This window comes from Macaca nemestrina, chromosome 9, assembly GCF_043159975.1.
Source record: "Macaca nemestrina isolate mMacNem1 chromosome 9, mMacNem.hap1, whole genome shotgun sequence".
In the NCBI taxonomy this organism is placed as follows: domain Eukaryota; kingdom Metazoa; phylum Chordata; class Mammalia; order Primates; family Cercopithecidae; genus Macaca; species Macaca nemestrina.
In genome coordinates, this window is record NC_092133.1 from 91,100,618 (window position 1) to 91,119,822 (window position 19,205).

General features: G+C 48.3%; 1 long non-coding RNA gene across 1 annotated transcript; it reads right to left on the reverse strand.

Annotated features, from left to right (window-relative positions):
• Positions 1-1,132: 1,132 nt before the first annotated feature.
• Positions 1,133-17,604, reverse strand: LOC105486581 (uncharacterized). Its single transcript, XR_011608009.1, has 4 exons — positions 17,236-17,604; positions 14,887-15,127; positions 8,059-8,525; positions 1,133-3,033 (listed from the first exon to the last, which is right to left on the reverse strand). It is a non-coding gene; the product is annotated as an uncharacterized lncRNA (long non-coding RNA).
• Positions 17,605-19,205: the final 1,601 nt, after the last annotated feature.

The window sequence follows — 19,205 nt, forward strand, 5'->3', positions numbered from 1 at the left end:
GTACTATTTTGATATATGCGTACAATGTGTAATGACCAAATCTGGGTAACTGGGATATCCACTACCCCAAACATTTGTGTTGGGAATGTTATAAATCTTTTCTGCTCGCTATTTTGAAATACAAAATAAATTATGGTTCACTAAAGTCACCCTACTGTGCTGTGAAACACTAGAACTTATTCCTTCCACCTATCTGTACTTTTTAACCATTGACCGATCCCTCTTCATCTCTCCTCCCCGCTACCTTCCACAGTCTCTGGTGTCTATCATTCTTTACCTCCATGAGATCAATGTTTTTAGCCCCCACATATGAGTAAGAACGTGCAATATTTGTGTTTCTGCATCAGGATTATTTTGCTTATGTGTTTGCCTTTTGAATAACTGCTGCACTGTTTTCCACAATGGATATGCCATTTTTCATTTCCACCAGCAAAGTTCAGGGCTCCAGTTTCTCTCTGTCCTCACCCACTCTTACCTTCCCCATTCTTCTGATAGCAGCCATCCTAATGCATATGGACTGGCCTTTTTCTGTCTTCTATGTGTATTGTCAGATGGCATCCCACATGCATCCATCTCACACCTACATTGCTCTATAGCGTTCATTTATGGTGTGCTATTTCTGGACTATGCACTGCTTCTGTACTGTACACCAGCCTGTGTACCCTATACTTTAAGGGCAATGTAAGGCATTGCCAAAGGTAATCTCAATGAATTTGTAACTGTCTCTATGTTTCTTTCCTTAGAAATAGAGGTGATAGGAGCTACCAGCCTGTCTGGAAAGCTTGGTAATTTGTCACTCTCAGACTAGGGATTCTGAGGGTCAGTCCCAGCGCTGTCACACTGCCAATCTCCCCAGGCCCCAGTCTGCCTCTCCTGTGCACCCCAGAAGAGGAGGCACAAACCAGTACCAGGGAGGACAGCAAGGCTCAGGGCAATGCACCCAGGCTTTGCTCTCATATTTATGGACCATCGTTCATTTTCAAAATAATTGGCACCAATGTGAATGGGTAAAGAACAAGAGAAAATAACCCAGGGCCCTGTAATCTGTCCCTGGCCAGACTCATCCGGTCCACATCCAATCCTCCACATGTATTAACCTCAAATAAAAAGTAACCTAAGCCCTAGAGCAGGACACAATCACAAGTATAATTCATATCTCAAAATCCAAGCAAGTGCCAAACAGCGGCCAACATTATGAATATAAATTCCAGCTTGTTCATATGCTGACATTCTAAAGTCTGACAAGAGTGAGCAAGAAGGTGTTTTTCCTGGCTAACAAGTTGCATGCCTTCAGATCTAGAACTTTTATAGAGGTACGCTCTTGGGAACCTCGACAAGAGCTAAGAGTTTGGGAGAAGATGTCCATGTCCTTGCTAATGGATCATTTCTCTTGCCCAGCAAGTTTTCACCTCATTTTACAAACTCGGGGTGTCAGAGCTGGAAGAATGTTTGTGATGTTCATTGTACAGATGTGATCACCAAGGCCCAGAGGGTTGATCCGAGGTGAGCAGGCCCCACACCTGTCACTCCCAGGCCTGCAAGATGTATTAAGGGCAGCACCTGCCATTTCTCAAATGGGAGAGTTTAATTTGAGGTCATTGACAAATCTGTTCAAAGAAACTGATGTTTGAGTCCAAGCTTACTTGGCAAAAAAAAAATATATATATATATATGTGTGTATATATATATGTGTGTGTGTGTGTGCATGCGTGTGTGTGTGTATGCATGCGTGTGTGTGTGCGCTAGTGTGGGGGCTGAGACATGACACCCCTTCCATAGAAATATGAAATATATCATTGCGCCATGGAGGACCCAAAAGGAGGGGAGTCAGGAGGGACTGGAAACTGGGAGGCATGAGAAATGGCCCTAGAAGATGGCACCATGGCCAGCTCCCAGGAGCACACAGCCTCCCGCCTCAAGCACAGGCACCCCAAGCTCCTAGGACAAGACAGAGGGAATGGCCCCCAGGGAGGGCACACACTCACCCCGAGTGGCTGTTCCACCTCTGCTCCATGAGTCATGTGTTCCTGTCACTCCAGGTCTCGCTCAGTGCCCTGGGCACCTAGACCAAAAGAGGCCCTGAGAGGATGAAGAGCTGAGTTCCATGGGCTCAGGTAGCACCAGGGCTGTCACTTTGTGCAAGCTGTGCCTCATGAGGAGCAGGGTCAGAGGGCAAAAGTCCCCCACATCTGATGGGCTTGGACTGGGATGCAGCAAGACTCCCCCAGGCCCCCACTCTCCCTTTGACAGGACAAGTGGGAGAGCAGCTGGCATGGGGGCAATAAATATTTTGAGCACAGGTGCCAGTTGCTTAGGCAAGGACGGAACTTGGGACACCCTCCTGAAGGAGGTGGGGTTGGGCACAGCCCCTCAAGCTGGTGGTGAGGAGTCCCTGGCCCGAGTGCATTCCTTGCCCTGGAGAGAGATTATCCTGCCTGTTCCGCAACAGCAAGAGAGGGCAGGCCCCAGGCAACAGGAAGGCCAGAGCAAACCTAGTATGGACAGGGCAGCAGTGAGGTAGAAACAGCCCCGCCCCACCACTTCACAGTGACAGCAGGCCTAGCACCCGCACATTCCATCTTCATTTAGCAGTGACCGCAGGCCCAGCACTGTGCCCAGCACCCACATATTCCATCTTCATTTAGTAGTGACCATGGGCCCAGCGCCATGCCCAGCACCCACATTCCATCTTCATTTAATAGTGACTATGGGCTCCATGCTGTGCCCAGCACCTGCACATTACATCTTCATTTAACAGGGACTGCAGGTCCAGCACCGTGCCCAGCACCGGCATATTCCATCTTCATTTAGCAGTGATGACGGGCCTAGCGCCGTGCCCAGCACACATATTCCATCTTCATTTAGCAGTGACCACAGGCCCACCGCTGTGCCCGGCACCCACATATTCCGTCTTCATTTAGCAGTGACTGCGGACCCAGCACCCGCACATTCCGACTTCCTTTAGAAGATACTGGCAGGCGCTGCTCCTGCTTTGCCTGCAGAGATGGTCCTTTGCTTTCCGGGCTCTAGGGACTACAGAGAGAACAAGAATGAATGGTATGATGCTGTCTCATCTAGAGAGAGGACCCACTGTGTGTTCTGACATAGGAGTCCCCTCCCAAGGGAGCTGCAACTGGCATTCGTGTTTCAGGAACAACACCTCAAGTCACGCGGTGCCCAGGAGGAGGATGCACCTGCTGCACAGGCTTTAGTTTGCTGAAAGCAGCCAAGGCTGAGAGGGAATTAGCAACACTAGGAAGGAGAGAGGCTGGGGATGGTTGGGGTTCCTTTCTGTAAGTAGCAGTAGCTTGGTCTCCCTCCTTGCAGAGAACCCAGAGAGGATAAAGACTGCTCTGTCAGAGTAATAAATCTTCTAAAGCTAACAACTTAAAATGCAGCGACTTATTATCTCCCAATACTGCAGATTGGCAATTTGAGGCAGACTCAGCTACATAGTTCTTTTTGTGCCTCTGCTGCTGGGTGGGTAGGGGCTGACTGGTCTCCGGGGTGCCTTGCAGTTGGGCCACCTCCCACAGTCTCCTCCCCACTCCTCCAGCCAGCTAGCCAGACTTGCTCCAGAGGCAACTGGGTGGGGTTCAGGGAGAGAGAGAATGCAGGGCATGGAGGCCTTGCAGCCAGATGCAGGTCCAGAGCTGGCCCCTCATCACTCCCACGGCATGCTATTGGCCAGAGCCAGACACAGTCCAGCCCAGATTCAGAGGGGAGAGAAGCTACTGCAAAGTCACGTTATAAAGGGTGTGGACGTGTGAAGGAGAGGACTGTGGCCACTTGTGCACTCTGCTGCCATAGGCCTATGAAGTGACCCAGTCACTGTCTTCAAGAAACCTCTGTATTTGCAAAGAGGATTTCAGAATTTCAGTGTGGAATGAATGCCAGAGAGCCTCTTCTGAATGTTTGGGCCTTTTTTTCTTTCTTTCTTTCTTTCTTTCTTTTTTTGTTTTTTTGTTTTTTTGAGACAATGTCTTTCTCTGTTGCCCAGGCTGGAGTGCAGTGCTGCGATCACAGCTTTCTGCAGTCTCAAGCTCCTGGGCTCAAGTGATCCTCCTGCCTCAGCCTCCCAAGTAGCTGAGACCACAGGCACATGTCCCCATGCCCAGCTAATTTTTTAAAACTTTTTGTAGAGATGGCGTCTCACTATGTTGCCCAGGCTGGTCTTGAACTCCTGAACTCAAGCAATCCTCCTGCCTCAGCCTCCCAAAGTGCCGGAATTATACAGGTGTGAGCTACTATGCCCAGCCATGCTTGAACCATTTAAAACTCTTGATACTTGCTCAGCTGGACAGAGTACATTGTCTTCCACCAGCTCAGTGATTGGAAACTAGAGCAGTTATCTGATTTGGAGAATGGGACAATTTTTATATTCCAGTGTTTATAAACTAAAATGCATACCCACTAAAAACAGATAACCTGACCTAGGCTAAGAGAAGCTGAGTGACTTGACCAAGGTCATGCAGCTGGTAAATAGCTAAAACTGACCAGCCCACCCACCCTGCCTTTTTTTTTTTTTTTTTTTTTTTTTTTGAGACAGAGTCTTGCTCTGTTGCCTAGGCTGGAGTGCAGTGGCACAGTCTCGGCTCACTGCAACCTCTGCCTCCTGGGTTCACTCCATTCTCCTGCCTTAGCCTCCTGAGTAGCTGGGACTACAGGCGCCCGCCACCACACCTGGCTAATTTTTTGTATTTGTAGTAGAGATGGGGTTTCACCATGTTAGCCAGGATGGTCTCGATCTCCTGACCTTGTGATCCACCCACCTCGGCCTCCCAAAGTGCTGGGATTACAGGCAAGAGCCACCGTGCCCAGCCCCACCCTGCTTTTAACAACCACATGACATGATACTATGGGTGCCTGGATCTCAGGAAGAGTGGCCCACTGACATTGGAAGCCACAAAGTGAACCTCAGGGGCTGAGACCTGCAGAGGGGGTATCTTGTGAGAAGTACTGGCTGCCCATCAGGAAGAGCGGCGTCCAGGAGCAGAGCCTTCAGTTTCTGCACTCGGGAGCTGCTGCTGCTACCTCACCATCCTTCCCAACCAGGGACCTGGAAGGCACATGTGGCCACTGTGTTGTCATACCCGTGTTAAAAACAAAAATTAATCCGGAGGCCATTGGGCTGAGGCCGCTGCAGTGCCCCCCGATTCCTACGTTAGGAATCCACAAGCCAACTCAACATAAACAGTCATATTCTAGGCCTATCAGAAACTGCTGACTAACCCCTAACTGGCGACTTTCTACTAGTTAAGCTTAACCAATCAGAAACCACCAACTACTCTCTAACTAGGGACTTTCCATTGGAATGATCTGAATGAAATTACTGCCTCACTGTAAACAATCATGTATTTCCTTTGCCTTACTCCCACCTCTGCCTTTTAAAAGCCTTCCTCTCGCATGCCTTCCTCGGGGTCCCTAACTGCTTTCTATCTGGAACTGCCCAATTCATGAGTTGCTCATGAAAATCTCTTTGATATTTTACTATGTGCCTCAGTTTATCTTTGAACAACAGCAAGTGCTGAGGAGTGGTCCCTTCTTTATTCCTTTGTCTGGTTTTTCTCTGTGGGTTATACAGAACTGCAAGAGCAAAAAGACAAACTAGGAAAATCACTCTGTAAGCTATCAAAATATGTGTCCTAGATCTTTGTTTTTAAAAATAATCTCTAAAGCCAACCCAGACCTACACAGGCCACCTCTGGGGTGACTCTCAGGTCTCATGTGTGGGGCTCAAGCCTTCCTTCTGCCACAGGTTTCCCTGAGGCTCACAAATAAGAGCCAGTTTGCAAACAACAAAGGATGCAAAGGAAGGCTTACTGAGCACTGTCATGCCTTGGAGTTTAAAAATGGCAATCCCACCCTAGAGATGGTGGGGCTGAGCCCAGGGACTGTACACAGCCAGCAAGAGATAGCACCACAGCCCATGGTGCTAGGGTTTCAACCCTGCTGTGCTTTAGTACAATCATCTGGGGACTTTTACCACCTGCAATGCTCAGGCCCCCTCCCCAGAAACTCTGGTTTATGGCACAGGGGGCAGCCTGCTTTATTATTTTTTTAATGTTTCCCAGTTGATTTTAATGTGCAGCCAGGACTAAGAGCCACTTTTAGGCAAGTAGTTTTCAACTCAGCATGCCTGCACATTGTGTACACATTGAAATTACCTGGGGAGCCTTAAAAAAGGTACTAAGCCTGGGTCCCACCTCACTCATTCTGATGGAATTGATTTGAGGTGTGACTTGGGCATCAGGACTTTTGAAAGCTCCCAGGTGATTCCTATGGGCAGTCAAGTGTGAGGCCCAATGTCTTAGGTGACACTTAGGTGAAGAATGAATCTGGGATTCTCAGAAAAGTTTGTTTGTTTGTTTTTTGTTTGTTTGTTTGGAGACAGAGTCTCGCTCTGTTGCCCAGGCTGAAGTAGAGTGGCATAATCTCAGCTCACTACAACTTCCACCTCCTGGGTTCAAGCAATTCTTCTGCCTCAGCCTCCCCAGTAGCTGGGACTACAGGCACACACGACCACGCCCAGCTAATTTTTGTATTTTTAGTAGAGGCAGGGTTTCACCATGTTGGCCAGGCTGGTCTTGAACTCCTTACCTCAAGTGATCTGCCCACCTTGGCCTTGCGAAGTGCTGGGACTACAGTGGTGAGCCACTGCACAAGTTGAAAGCCCCCCTGCTCTGCCGTTCCCCTCGCCTGCCTGGGTGTTTGCTAACCCCAAGGAGTTCCATGCACATCATCCTCCAAGGTTAAGATCTCTGGCCATGGAGACAGCCCCACATGCAGAGAAGCCCTGCAGCTGGCACCACAAACTCAGGTCACCCAGGTCCTGCATGCAGCTGTCTTGAGGCTCCTCCCCTGTAGTCCTGCCTTCCTGCATCCCCGTCTGAGCCAGGAGCCAGGCAGGCTTCCCTGGAGACCCTGCCAAAGACTTTTCAGTTCCTGCTGGTCGATTTTCTGGGTCATGTTACCTTTTCAGGGCATTAGCAGCCTGGCTTCTGAGAAAATTGAGCTCCAGTCCTCCAGGGGTGGCACAAAGTGGCTGGGAGGCACCAGCAGTCTAAAAAGAACTACTTGGGCCAAGCACAATGCAGAGGGCCCTACCTGCAGTTTCCCTGATGGGCCCACCAGAACCAAAGCAAGAGAAGCCGGGTGATTGTTCTGGAGCAAAGGATCTCATCAGAATCTCCTAGAGGGCTTGTGAAACCAAGACTGCTGGGCCCCACCCCAGAGTTTGTGATTCAGTGGGTCTGGGTGGGGCCATAATTTGTCTTTCTAACAGGTTCCTGGCTGGGGTGATGCCGCTGGTCCTGGAAGTCTCCTTGGAGAACTGCAGGCCTAGGCTGCTGCTTTCTGCTTTCCCACAGTGTAGCTTTTTCTCTGGCATGAGCATTCTCTGCAAGGCTAACTAAAGCACTCTGACTTCTTGTGCTGAACTTCCCCACCCCAGTCTTCAGCAGAGGCAGAGTGTGTGGAGGAAGGATGGAGAGTGGATGGGGCAGAATAGTGTCACGGTCCTAATCCCTGGCACCTGTGAGTGTTGCGTTGCTGGAGAAAGGGAATTCAGGCTGCAGACAGAATTAAGGCTGCTAACCAGCTGACCTGAAGATACAGTGACTGACTAGCCTGGGTCATCCAGGTGGGCCCATTGTAATTACAATGGCACTCCCTTCCCAGCTGGAAGAAAGAGAGGAGCAAAGAAGCAGAGACTCACTGGTGAGAGGGACTGGGTCACATTTGCTGGTTTGAAGACAGAGAAAGGAGGCCGCAAACAAAGGAATGTGGGTCCCTCTAGAAGCTGGGAACAGCCCTACCCTGACAGACAGCAAGGAAACAGGGACCTCGGTCCTATAGGTACAAGGAGCTGACTCTACCCACAGCCTGAATCAGCAAGGAAACATGAAAAGCAAAAAGGCAGAGGAAAAGTGAGAGCCTGGCTTTTAAAGTTGGGAACATACAGACAGGAGCTGACTTGGTAGGGTCAGAGCTGGGGGCATCAGCCCACATGGAAGGTCATGGGGGCATGCCCTCCACCCCAAACTCAGAATCGCTCACCAGCAGCACAGAGAGGCAGCCTGGCCTCTCCCAAAACCTCCAGCAGCAGGGACCTTGCCATGCTCCAAGTCGTTCAGGTCATCAGTTCCTGGCTCACACTGATGGAACTGCTGGAAACTTCTCAGCAGAGAAAGCTTTGAGTCTGCTACTGCAAGGCACGTAATCACTAATATGGGCCCATGTTTCCAGCAAGACTCAGACAAGCACTTCAGTGGCTGTGGGAGGCAAGGGCTGGAATGATCCCGGGCTGATTTCATCCTCTTGGGTGCTGAGGCCTCCCATTTGTGACTTGGGGTGATTCCCAAAAACACCTCCTCTGAGAAGCCTCCCTGGGTCAGCTCAGCCTGCTTATTTCTCCCTCGTGGCACTCAATTCACGTAGCCTTTATTGCTGTGAACTGTACAGGGCCTCATTCTTTTCTGCAGTATCTGTAGTGAGACTTCCATGTATAAGCACTCTGAATATTTCTGTTGGCACACAGATGATTTCAGTATTTAGGTTAAATAAATCATTTAGCAACATGCATATTAACTTTTTATGGTAAAATGTTTTTCTGTATATGCATAAAAATATATCTAGAAGGATGTATTGTAGTATGTTAAAATCTGGATGTGGAGGCAGTATTTTCTTAATATTTATGCCTGTTCCTTTTCTTAAATACTTTTTTATTTTTTTCAAAATAATACTAAGTTTAAAAAGTCAAGAAACAGTAAGTCTTAAAAAGACAAACAACAGTAATACAGAGCCATCCCATTTCACCCTTTCCACCCCCAGTTCTACCCACAGACAAACATTGTCATTAACACTTCTAGGAAATTCTTCTCACCTTCACTGTCATATTTTTGGTACTATATTCATGTTGCAATTTTTAATTGATTAGCTGTAGGCATTAACTTTTGAATTTCCCTTCACTAACCCTCTTCCCATCTTCCTAAGACATAATCACATTGAAGACCCCTTTTCTTCAGTTTTGGGAAATTTTCTTGCATTACATCTTTGAAGCTTTCCTCCCCACATTCTGTTTCTGGAACTCTTATAGGTCAGCAGACTGGCCTTGAGAATAAATCCTATAATTTGTTTTATGGTTTCTCTTCTATTTCCCTTTGCCTTTTTGTTCTACTTGATTTTAGCTTCTAACCATTCTGTTGTTTTCTGGTTTTATTTTATTTGGGTTTTTTTTTTTTTATTTTTTGCCTGCCTTTAATTTTGAGATTCTTGTGGTCTGGTTACTTTCCATGGTATTCTGTCCTTGTTTTATAGATGTAACATTTTCTCATATATCACTCAGTATAGTATCTGTAGGGTATATTGTTTTTTCAAGTTTTCTGTATGTGTCCTACATTGGCTGCACTGCCCTCTCTGGGTCCCCTTTTTCTGTTTGTCCTGGTTTCTGTGCTTCATGTTGAATCCTTTCCTCAAATGCCAGCTGACTTTGGGCTGTCCTCATACCTAGGACAATGCTCTGAAAAACTGATTGAAAGTATCACATGTGAGTGTTGAAGATTTCAAAGACTTGTTGGCTTCACCAGGGGGTCACAGAATTTTTGTTCCCCCAAATGTTAGTATCCCTGTATTAGTCCATTTTCACACTGCTGATAAAGACATACCCAAGACTGGGCAATTTACAAAAGAAAGAGGTTTACTGGACTTACAGTTCCACATGGCTGAGGAGGCCTCACAATCGTGGCAGAAGGCAAGAGGGGCAAGTCACATCTTATGTGGATGGCAGCACAAGCAAAGAGAGAGCTTGTGCAGGGAAACTCCCATTTTTAAAACCACCAGATCTCATGAGACTCATTCACTATCATAAGAACAGCACAGGAAAGACCCACCCCCATAATTCCATCACCTCCCACTGGGTTCCTCTCACGATGTGTGGGAATTGTGGGAGTTACAATTCAAGATGCGATTTGGGTGGGGACATAGCCAAACCATATCGCCGTCTTTTCTGGGGTTACTGACACTCTCCAAGAAGAGTTCTCTAACTACCTGGGATAGAGGTGCCCTGCTGCTGTTCTGGGGATGGGGACTGAAGAGCCACTGATTGGCACAAGTCTGGCTTCAAGCCCTGTCTCCATCCTCTGTGTCACCCAGCCTGCCAAGGCCTGGTCCATCACCACTCAGTTCATCTGGAGAATAAACCTCTGGTCTGCATTGGATGAGGAAGCAGAAGGGCAAGGAGGGGGCAGGGAGGAAAAGAGGGATGGGGGTTCCCAGATTGGGTGGAGCGGGAGAAGGAGATTGGGGTCCGACTGCTCTAGAGGTAGACTTTCAGCTATCCCCTCATTTTCAGCCCCAAGCCCAATCTCTGCTTAATTTCTGGTGTCTCTGGGTGCAAAGCCCTTCAAGTGGGATCAGGTGAAGCACTCATTGCTCACAGGAACAGCCTACTGCCGGCAGAACCCTCCCGTGTTCCGCAAAATCAGTTACCCCCCCATCCTTAACCAGAAGTCCTGTCTGCTCTTATCTGTGTCTTCAGAATGAATGTTTTTAAAATTCTCACATTGTTTTTCAGTGGGAAAGAGCCAAATGCCAATCACTGAGCAACTATATGTATCTGGAAGTCCCTGAGTTTTCAAAAATAAGCCTGTTTTTGGTTTTGTTTTTCAGTTATGCCAGGAAGTATATATTTTTACTATGTGGATTGGCAATTGGTTGATGGCAGGTGAATGAACAAAGCCAAATAAATAAAACACAATTTTAACACTTGGGGAAGTTACAAATGACTTTTACTGACTAAATTCTCATTTTTCCTGATAGAACTTTAGCCATCTTTTGAGAATGATTTTAAACTGAAAAAATCAAATGTTCAGAGACATTATCACAAAAAGCACTGACACAGATGGGAGGTTGTAACTTCCCTCCAAAGTCTACTCAGCCCTACACCCCTTGAAGAGCGCAGCCCAGCCCTCACAGAGGATCCTTTGTGCTTTCTCCTGGGCCAGGCCCTCACCCCTAGAGGCTCTGATTAATGAGGAAACCCCTTCCTCACAGCAACAGCAGAGGGGGACCCTGTCCACAGACCCTCGGTGCCTTCGCCTGAAATATTGCTTCCTCTGCATGTTGGAATCTGTGCCTGGAGGCACTGGGGACTTAACCTCTTGAATGCTGTGTACTTAATCTCCTGGGTCTCTGGGGAGGACTGACGTCAGACACCAATTTACAGAAATCTGCCTTCATCTAGAAGGCCAGGCCCGGGAAGGTTCAGACTCTTCCGTGGCCAGACATTGTAAATTTGCCTCGCGACATCTCATTCCAGGAGACAGAGCTACCCGGCAAGGCCAGGAGACATTGAAGGATGTCCAATGAGCTTGCGCAGCAAAGAGGCAATCCCTGGCCTGACCCCGGCTGGCACAGCAATCTCTCACTCTGTCAGTGCCCTCTTTCAAGGAGGCTTAGTTGAAATGGAGCTCATGGTGATAAAGACCTCAGCTTCAGTGACTCACAAGGATCTGAAGGGTTCAACTACCTCTTTGTGAACAGAAAAACCAGTGCTCAAATAGTGTGGCTGCACAAGCTCACACTGACCTTTAGCTCCAATCAGGATTCACCTCCAGGTAATCTGGCTGGAAAACCACTGCACCATCACCCTACCAGAAACCAGGTGGCAAATGACAGCTGCTAAGTCCCCCATATGAGCTGCAGGGGGAGCAGAGCCAGCTGTTCCACAGCCCCATTGTGGAGTAGGTATCTCACCCGACCCCACACAGACCAATGCCCAGTGGACTAGGCAGTTCTAATGCCCTGGAAGCTAAAGATTGACTTGCTGGGCAATGGTCAGGAGAATCATGCACAATAACAGGGCCTTTCTGCTTTGCTGGGAACACAGGCTCTGCACGTACTCTAGATACTGCCCACGGTGTGAAGCAGGAAACGGGGACTGCATCTAACTCAGAGACGGAGGGAGGGTGAGGGACAAAGGTGAGCCTGAAAATGTATCCACTGCACCTTGTTCCACGGTTGGCTGTGTGGCTTTACCTGCTTCATGGATGTTGGCCAATTGATTCTACGGAAATGAATCTAAATAAAAGGGCCCCCTTGGACAAGTCCCCTTCATTCATTCCATCATCTACCACCTCTGATTTTACAAATCTTCCCATCTGGTGGGAGATCCCAGCATTAATTTAGGGAATTCAGATACAAAGGGGCTGGGCACGGTGGCTCATGCCTGTAATCCCAGCACTTTGTGAGGTCAAGGAGGGAGGATCGTTTGAGCCCAGGAGTTCAAGACCAGTCTGGGCAACATGGCAAAACCCCGTCTCTACTAAAAGTTTAAAAAATGTCGGGTGTGGCAGCACACACCTGTAGTGCCAGCTACTTGGGAGGCTGAGGTGGGAGAATCGCTTGAACCCAGGAGGCAGGAGCTGCAGTTAGCCAAGATCACGCCACTGCACTCCAGCCTGGGTGACAGAGAGAGACTCCATCTCAAAAAAAGAAACAATGCAAAACAAAACAAAACAAAAAAAAACAAAGGGATTAGTGCTGGGGGCTGGAGGGCAGGTAACTAACTCTGATTGTGGGGATCAACAACTGTCGGGGGGCAACTGATCTGGACTTTGAATAATGTGTGTGATGATGATAAGCAGAAGAGAATGTTGAGGGGGAAAAAGGAGAAAGAAGTAACAAAAGAATAAGGAGAACATGACAAAGGCAACAGGAAAGCGTTTGTCTGCGTGGCCTTGGAGTCAGTCTGGAAGAGAAGGAGAAGGAGAAGGATGGATGCTAGAAGATAGAGAGGTGGTGCGGGGGAAGCTTGCAGAAAGCCTGGGATATGGATGAAGGAATTCAGACTTTAGGCAATGGAAAATGTCTGGGAGTCTTAAGCAGGGATGTAATGTGTGAAGACCTGCTATTTCCAAAGTGAATTCCCGCAGGTGGAGGACAGATTGGAGAGGGATGATGCTGGAGGCTAGGAGGCTCATTAGGAGACTAGGGCAGCATCTGTACAAGAAATGAGAGGGATGGGAGCCGCAGATGAAAGATGGCAGATGTGGAGCAATGAGGATGAGGACTGGCAGAACGGAAGAGGAAGAAGTATTGTCAGAACTTATTTTGTTTCCAGATTTGGTGGCAAGGGTAATAATGAAACCAGTAGCCAAGATGTAAAGTCCAGGAAGTGGAAAGGAATTGAGGTGGAAAGACGGTTTGATTTGGAATACACTGAGTGTGACACAGAGGTGACCAATAGGTAGGTGGAAATGGAGCTCATGGCTGAGGAGAAATGCTGGTGTTAAATCCCTGCTAGGAACAGTCCTTCTGTTTATGGTGCTCAGGCCACAGAGCTTCTTAGCAATAACCAGGAAGAGAGCAGAGAATGGATGGGAGAGAGAGGGTTGCAAATGATGCCTTGGTGTATTGCTGAGTAACAGATTACCCTGACACCTGGCAACTTGAAATAACAAGCATCTATTATCTCACAGTTTCTGAGGGTACCTGGGAGCAGCTTAGCTGGGTGACTCTGGCTCAAGGCCTCTCGTGAGGTTGTAGCCACGTGGTCAGCTGGGGCTGCCAACATCTGAAGGCTCAACTGGGGCTGAGGCATCAGCCTTTAAGCTTCCTAACATAGCAGCTGCTGGCAAGAGCCCTCAGTTCCTCACTGCATGGGCCTCTCTGCAGGGCTCCTCATGGAGGCAACTGGCTTCCCCCTAAGAGAGCAACCCATGAGTGAGAGAGTGACCAAGGTCGTAACTTTTATAACTCAATATTGGGACTATTGCTACCACTTCTGCTGTGCTCAGTCCTATAGGCAAACCCAGGTATAATGTGGGAGGCGACCACATAAGGATGTGAATAACAGGAGGGTGGTTCATTGGAGGCTGCCAACCATAGATCACCAGCCAGGAAACAGCACAGAAAGAGGACTCTGTAAAGGATGCACAGAAAAAAAGAAAGAATGCAAGCCCCAGTGCATGTAGGATGACTACCAGAGAATAATATATAAGGGAGATTGTCCAGAAGGACAGGGTGGTTTCAAATGCTAAAAAGTCCAGGCAGTGGGAACTGAATGAGCATGGAAATTAGGCCACTGGACCTGGTGACCAGCTTCCAGGCTGGCATGGCCAGCCACAATGCTACAAAAGCAGGTAAAAGTCACCTCTTAGCAGATGGAGAAGTGGGTGGAAAATGAAGACATAATGGCAGGTCGTGGTAAAAGTAAACCACTTTCCAGAGTATTGGTGGTGATGTGAGGCTGAGAGTGGTTTGCAGGGGAAAGCTGTTCTGTACACAAAAGGTTTGGCTAGTGGGAAGAGGAGGAGGGGAAAATTGGAAGACATGGGACAGAGACTTAATTGATGATCTAGAGTCCCAGAGGACATATGAGGACAGTGACTGGAAGCACAAGCTGAGAGAATTAACTCCCCTTCCTCTAGTGGAAGGAAAGGACAGGTGAAGGATGGTTGCAAGGGATGTGAGAGGTATGCAGGGTACTCATCTGAGGGTCTCTATTTTCTTCTGCTGACATTGAGTTGAGGGATGAGGTGGTGGAGGGGGTTCAGAAGAGATCAAAGGCTTAGGTTAGCTCTGGTGACTTGTCTCTAGGGACAGACACTGGCGTTGAGTAATGCCCATGACCTTCCTGCTGTGTTGTGGAAAATTCCTCACCCCACAGCTGAAGAGTAGCACACACCCCTGTTTCATCCTCCCCCGACTTCTCATGCTCCCCAGAGCCACCCAGGCATCTAGAATTTGTGTGCTGCTATCAATGGTGTATAATTTATGTCCATCCCCTATGGCTTGGAATGTCTACAAAGCACGTATTTATAGTAACAGAAGCTCCAGGCAAGGCTGGGGGACCTGTGGTCTTGACTGCTGGGGGAGTTTATTCACCTGGACCACCTGGAAGGAAGATGATGCGAGCCTTCCCCAAATCCAGCATCAGCTCTGCAGATCTAGGAGCAGTGAGATCAGCACCTCTGCCTCTAGTCCTCCCAAATCTTCTGCCCCGAGGCTGTGGAGACTCTCTTCTCACTAGGCAGCTCTATGCCTGAGGCACCTATGAAACTGAGTGTCAGCAGAGGGTCAAGCCTTGGGCAAGTCCACCTAACCTCCCATGACGCTGCTCCCTCATCTGTAAAACGGGAAGAATAGAGTTATTCATATATCATTTAGCACAGTACCTGGAATGCATTTAACGTTAAGCAAACACTAGCTATTTTTCACAAGCCCTGGAGGCCAGACATTGACTGCCAAGGGACTCGATTATAGTTTTATTGAGTCAGTCTGTCCTTCTATTGCTCCTGCACACAGACACTCTGCTTAGTGTACAGTGAAATGAAACAATATGGTGAATATGGACTTTGGATGAGCTCGTCCTTCCAAAGAAAAGCTACTCCCTTTAGCCCAATTTTCCATGGCCAGGGGTCCAGGCTCTGTCCCCAGTTTGGAGTGTTGGTTCAGTAGGTGGAATCCTATAACAAAACCTATGCAGGATTGGTCAGGGTGGCCAGTTTTCTTTGTTCTCTTATGATATTAGCACCCATTTCCTGGCACCCTCTCTAGACACAGTACATCTGACCCAGTAAGACAACTTCTAGACCCATTTTATAGATGAGGAAATTAGGACTAAGAGAGTAAGGAATGACTCAGGCCACACAGCTGCTAACTGTGAAGCTGGGCTTTGCTCCCCTCCTCTCCTCCCTCTTCCAGCCTCCTTCCCTTCATACATGGTTGCTCTGCCTGACCAAATACCCAAGGACCATGGACAAGAAAGAACTGGCAGCGAGGAAGCCCCAGCTGTGGTCTTTTGCATGCCGGGGTCCAGCAGAGATTGCCTTCCAGAGTCCTTTTCAACTTCTCAGAGCTCTTCTCAGAGCTCTCAGCGTTCTTTCAGGAATTGCAGATGCCCAGAAACACAGACTCCTGGGTCCGAATGGTTGAGTCAGTGTGTGAGAACTGTCCGGGACATCCTCCCCCACCCAGCACCAAAACAGGTTACAGGGCGTCACTACCTCCCGCAGCAGCTCAGCCTAACACCAAGTGGCAGGTTGCGGAGCGTCTTCGCTTACGTTGAACTAAAACTCCCCTACCCCAGCCTCCCCTCACTAGCCCAGATTTGGACTCCTTAGGATGCAATGGCAATTGTGCTTTCTTTGTGTAATATCCACATCGCACCATTTTCCCCTGGCAGCCGGGCCCCTGTCCACTCTGCTTCATGAATGCTGTAACTTGAGACTCCCTTCTCATAGTACTTTTCCGCACTTGGCAGGTTTCCACCTCCCTCACTGCCTTGGGGCTCTCTGTCCTTCCCTCTGTCCTTCCCCCTCCTCTGCCTCTCACAAGCCTGTTAGAAGCAGAGCTTCCCGGGTGTGTGCTGATTTCTCCAGGAAATGCCCCTTCTCTTTTTCCTCTGGGTCCATTAGCAACTGCTAGGTCAGACGTGGATGTCTGGGGCTTCACCACCATCTCTTCCAAGTTCTATTTTAGGCTGTGGCCTTTTGTTCCTGGCAACCTCTTCTCTAACTCCGGAGAGGTCTAAGGAGCACACCTGCCCAGCCAGACCTCCCCCTCCTCCGGGGGCTCCACAGATGGGCTTAGATGGTAGTAGAGGAGTCGGAAGTTCCACAAGAGCCCTCTTTGTGGGTTATTCAAGAGGGGCCTTCTCTGAGGTTCCTCCATATTTTGCTTTTTGCCACAGGCCCTACTTTCTTTCCACCATCACCCAACACCCGCCTCTTCCCTCCCTCTTATGGGGGCAGTCCCAGGATAACCCTCAGCCTTATTAGTTCCCAGTTCCCCTAACCTGAGCCCAGTGCACAGAAAAAAAAGCCTTCTGCGGGAAAGGCTGTGGGGAGAGCACAGCTCAGACACAGTCCACCGTCAACAAAATGCTCTTAGCTCTAACTGGAAGCCTACACCACCCATTTGACAATTAGGAACAGGGAAGTTTAGCAGCTCCAAAACATCCTCCGCTGCCCAGTGCTGCTCCTGTCTCATGGGCCAGGCCCTGAGCTGGTCATGGCCTTGACTGAGCCCTGCCACAACAGGAGACAGCTGGCCACCCTGAGCAGGTGCATCCAAAGGGAGGGCGTGCAGCTGGTCCTCTCCCTCTTGTTAAAAGCGAGGGAGGCTTTCCCAGAAGCTCCTCAGCACACACTCTGTCTGGGCTATTTGACCAGAACTGGGTCACACTCTCTCATTCCTAAAGCAGTCTCTGGGAAGGGGAGACGGTGGACTAACCTGTGGACTGAACCAGGCCCGGAAGGAATTCATATCTTCTGAGCAGGTGGCCGTCAGATACAAAACAAAAATAAGTGACTGTTAGCCAGCAAGAAGCAAGTGAGCACTGCAGGCTGGCCAGAGCTTCCCGACCCATGCAGATCAAGGGTTCCTAAAGGACAGGGAGCTGCCAGCACTGCTGAAGCCCGGCCCCCGCAGCTCCATCTGTGCAATTCAGTGTGTGCCACAGAGACCGGAACACCTGCATTTGGGGGAGTGGGTGTGCGTGGGTGTTTCAAAAGACTGAAGTTGATAGAGTCTGCTAATAGACAACAACAAACCCGGAAATAAGTATGTAAATCATACACTTACAAACTTGATCTTGAAGATCACATGAGCACAGAGATTCCTAAACTCATTCAAGGCAGAAAAATACAAAAAAAAAAGGTAATCTTTATGGAATGCCAAGATTCTTGATCAACCAATCAAATTAAAATAATTTTAATAACAAAGATATCTGTTCATTATATATGTTGAGAATGTATCATCCTCAACAAAGAAAAATGCAAACCAGGTATGGTGTGCACCTGTAATCCCAGCTACTTGGGAGGCTGAGGTGGAAGGATTGCCTGAGCCTGGAAGGTTGAGGCCACAGTGTTTGCGCGACTGTACTCCATCCTGGGCGACAGACAAGACCTTATCTCAAAAAAAAAAAAAAAAAAAGAAAGAAAGAAAAGAGAAAAGGAAGGGGCAAGGACAGGGGCAGGGGTAGGGAAGGGAAAGGAAGGACCCAAACTAACTGTCCTTGAGTTTCCCATTATTATTGGCAGTCCCCAGCTTTCCATGGTTTGACTTAGGATGGTGTGAAAATGATGTACATTCAGTAGAAATTGTACTTTAAATTTTGGATTTTGATGTTTTCCTGGGCTAGCGACATGCAGTACAATATATTCTTACATGAGATATTCCACACTTTATTACAACATAAACTTTGTGTTAGATGATTTTGCCCAACCATAAACTGAGTGTTCTGAGCACGCTGAAGTAGGCCAGGCTAAGCTATGATGCTCAGTAGGTGGGGTGGATTAAATGCATTTTTAACTTAAAATATTTTCAATGTCTGATGGGTTTTGGGGACATAACCCCATTGTAAGTTGAGGAGCATGTGTATTGGGTTTGCTTGGAGTTGTTTTTCCTTATTTGGTTGTTTTGTTTTCTATCTTATATGAGCAAAGGGGTAAAAGATTTCAGAAAAACACCTGAGAGGTAATACCATTCATAATAAGATTAATGAATCTTAATACCATTCAATCCAGCATATCCATTAGTAAATTAAGAATGAGTGAAAGCCCCCCACTGGCCAAGTGTAAAGGCTGGGCTCCCTGAAACAGCTACAAGGACACTCCAAGTACTTTGAAAAACACCAATTCAGCCAAAACCTCACATTTATTTTCTCCAAAAGTTACCAAGGCTCACAGATGCCTTTGGGTTTCCCCAAGGTCACCCAGTTAATTATTGACATAGCAACTCCCCTCGCAAAGCAAAGAACCAAAATGATTTCCAACATCCCATGTTGAGATGCATGTTAATGAGGAAGGAAGGCCTCTGCATGGGGGGGCCTGAGCTAAGTATGTCTAGTCAGAGTCCAAATCTGGGACAAACTTGAAAAGCTTCCTAATCCACCTATATGCAGAAGAATGAAGCTTGGAACTCATTTCAAAAGTTGTTTCTACTGGTGATTTAAAGACATACTCCTCTCTCCCTCATGCACACAAGCACAGACCTGCAAGAGCACTGTCCCCTCCAGAGCCTGACGCTCCAGACCCCCAGCAAGTGTGAAATCCAGGTGTGACTTCCTAGGCATGGCCTGGTAAGAAAGGGCCTGGCCTACTCCTTGGCTCCCTCCTCCCAGCCAGAAATGGTTAATTGCCAGCTCCAGGCTGCCTCCAGCCCAGCCCTAATCGCCGATCTCAGACGGCTGGGCTGCGCTG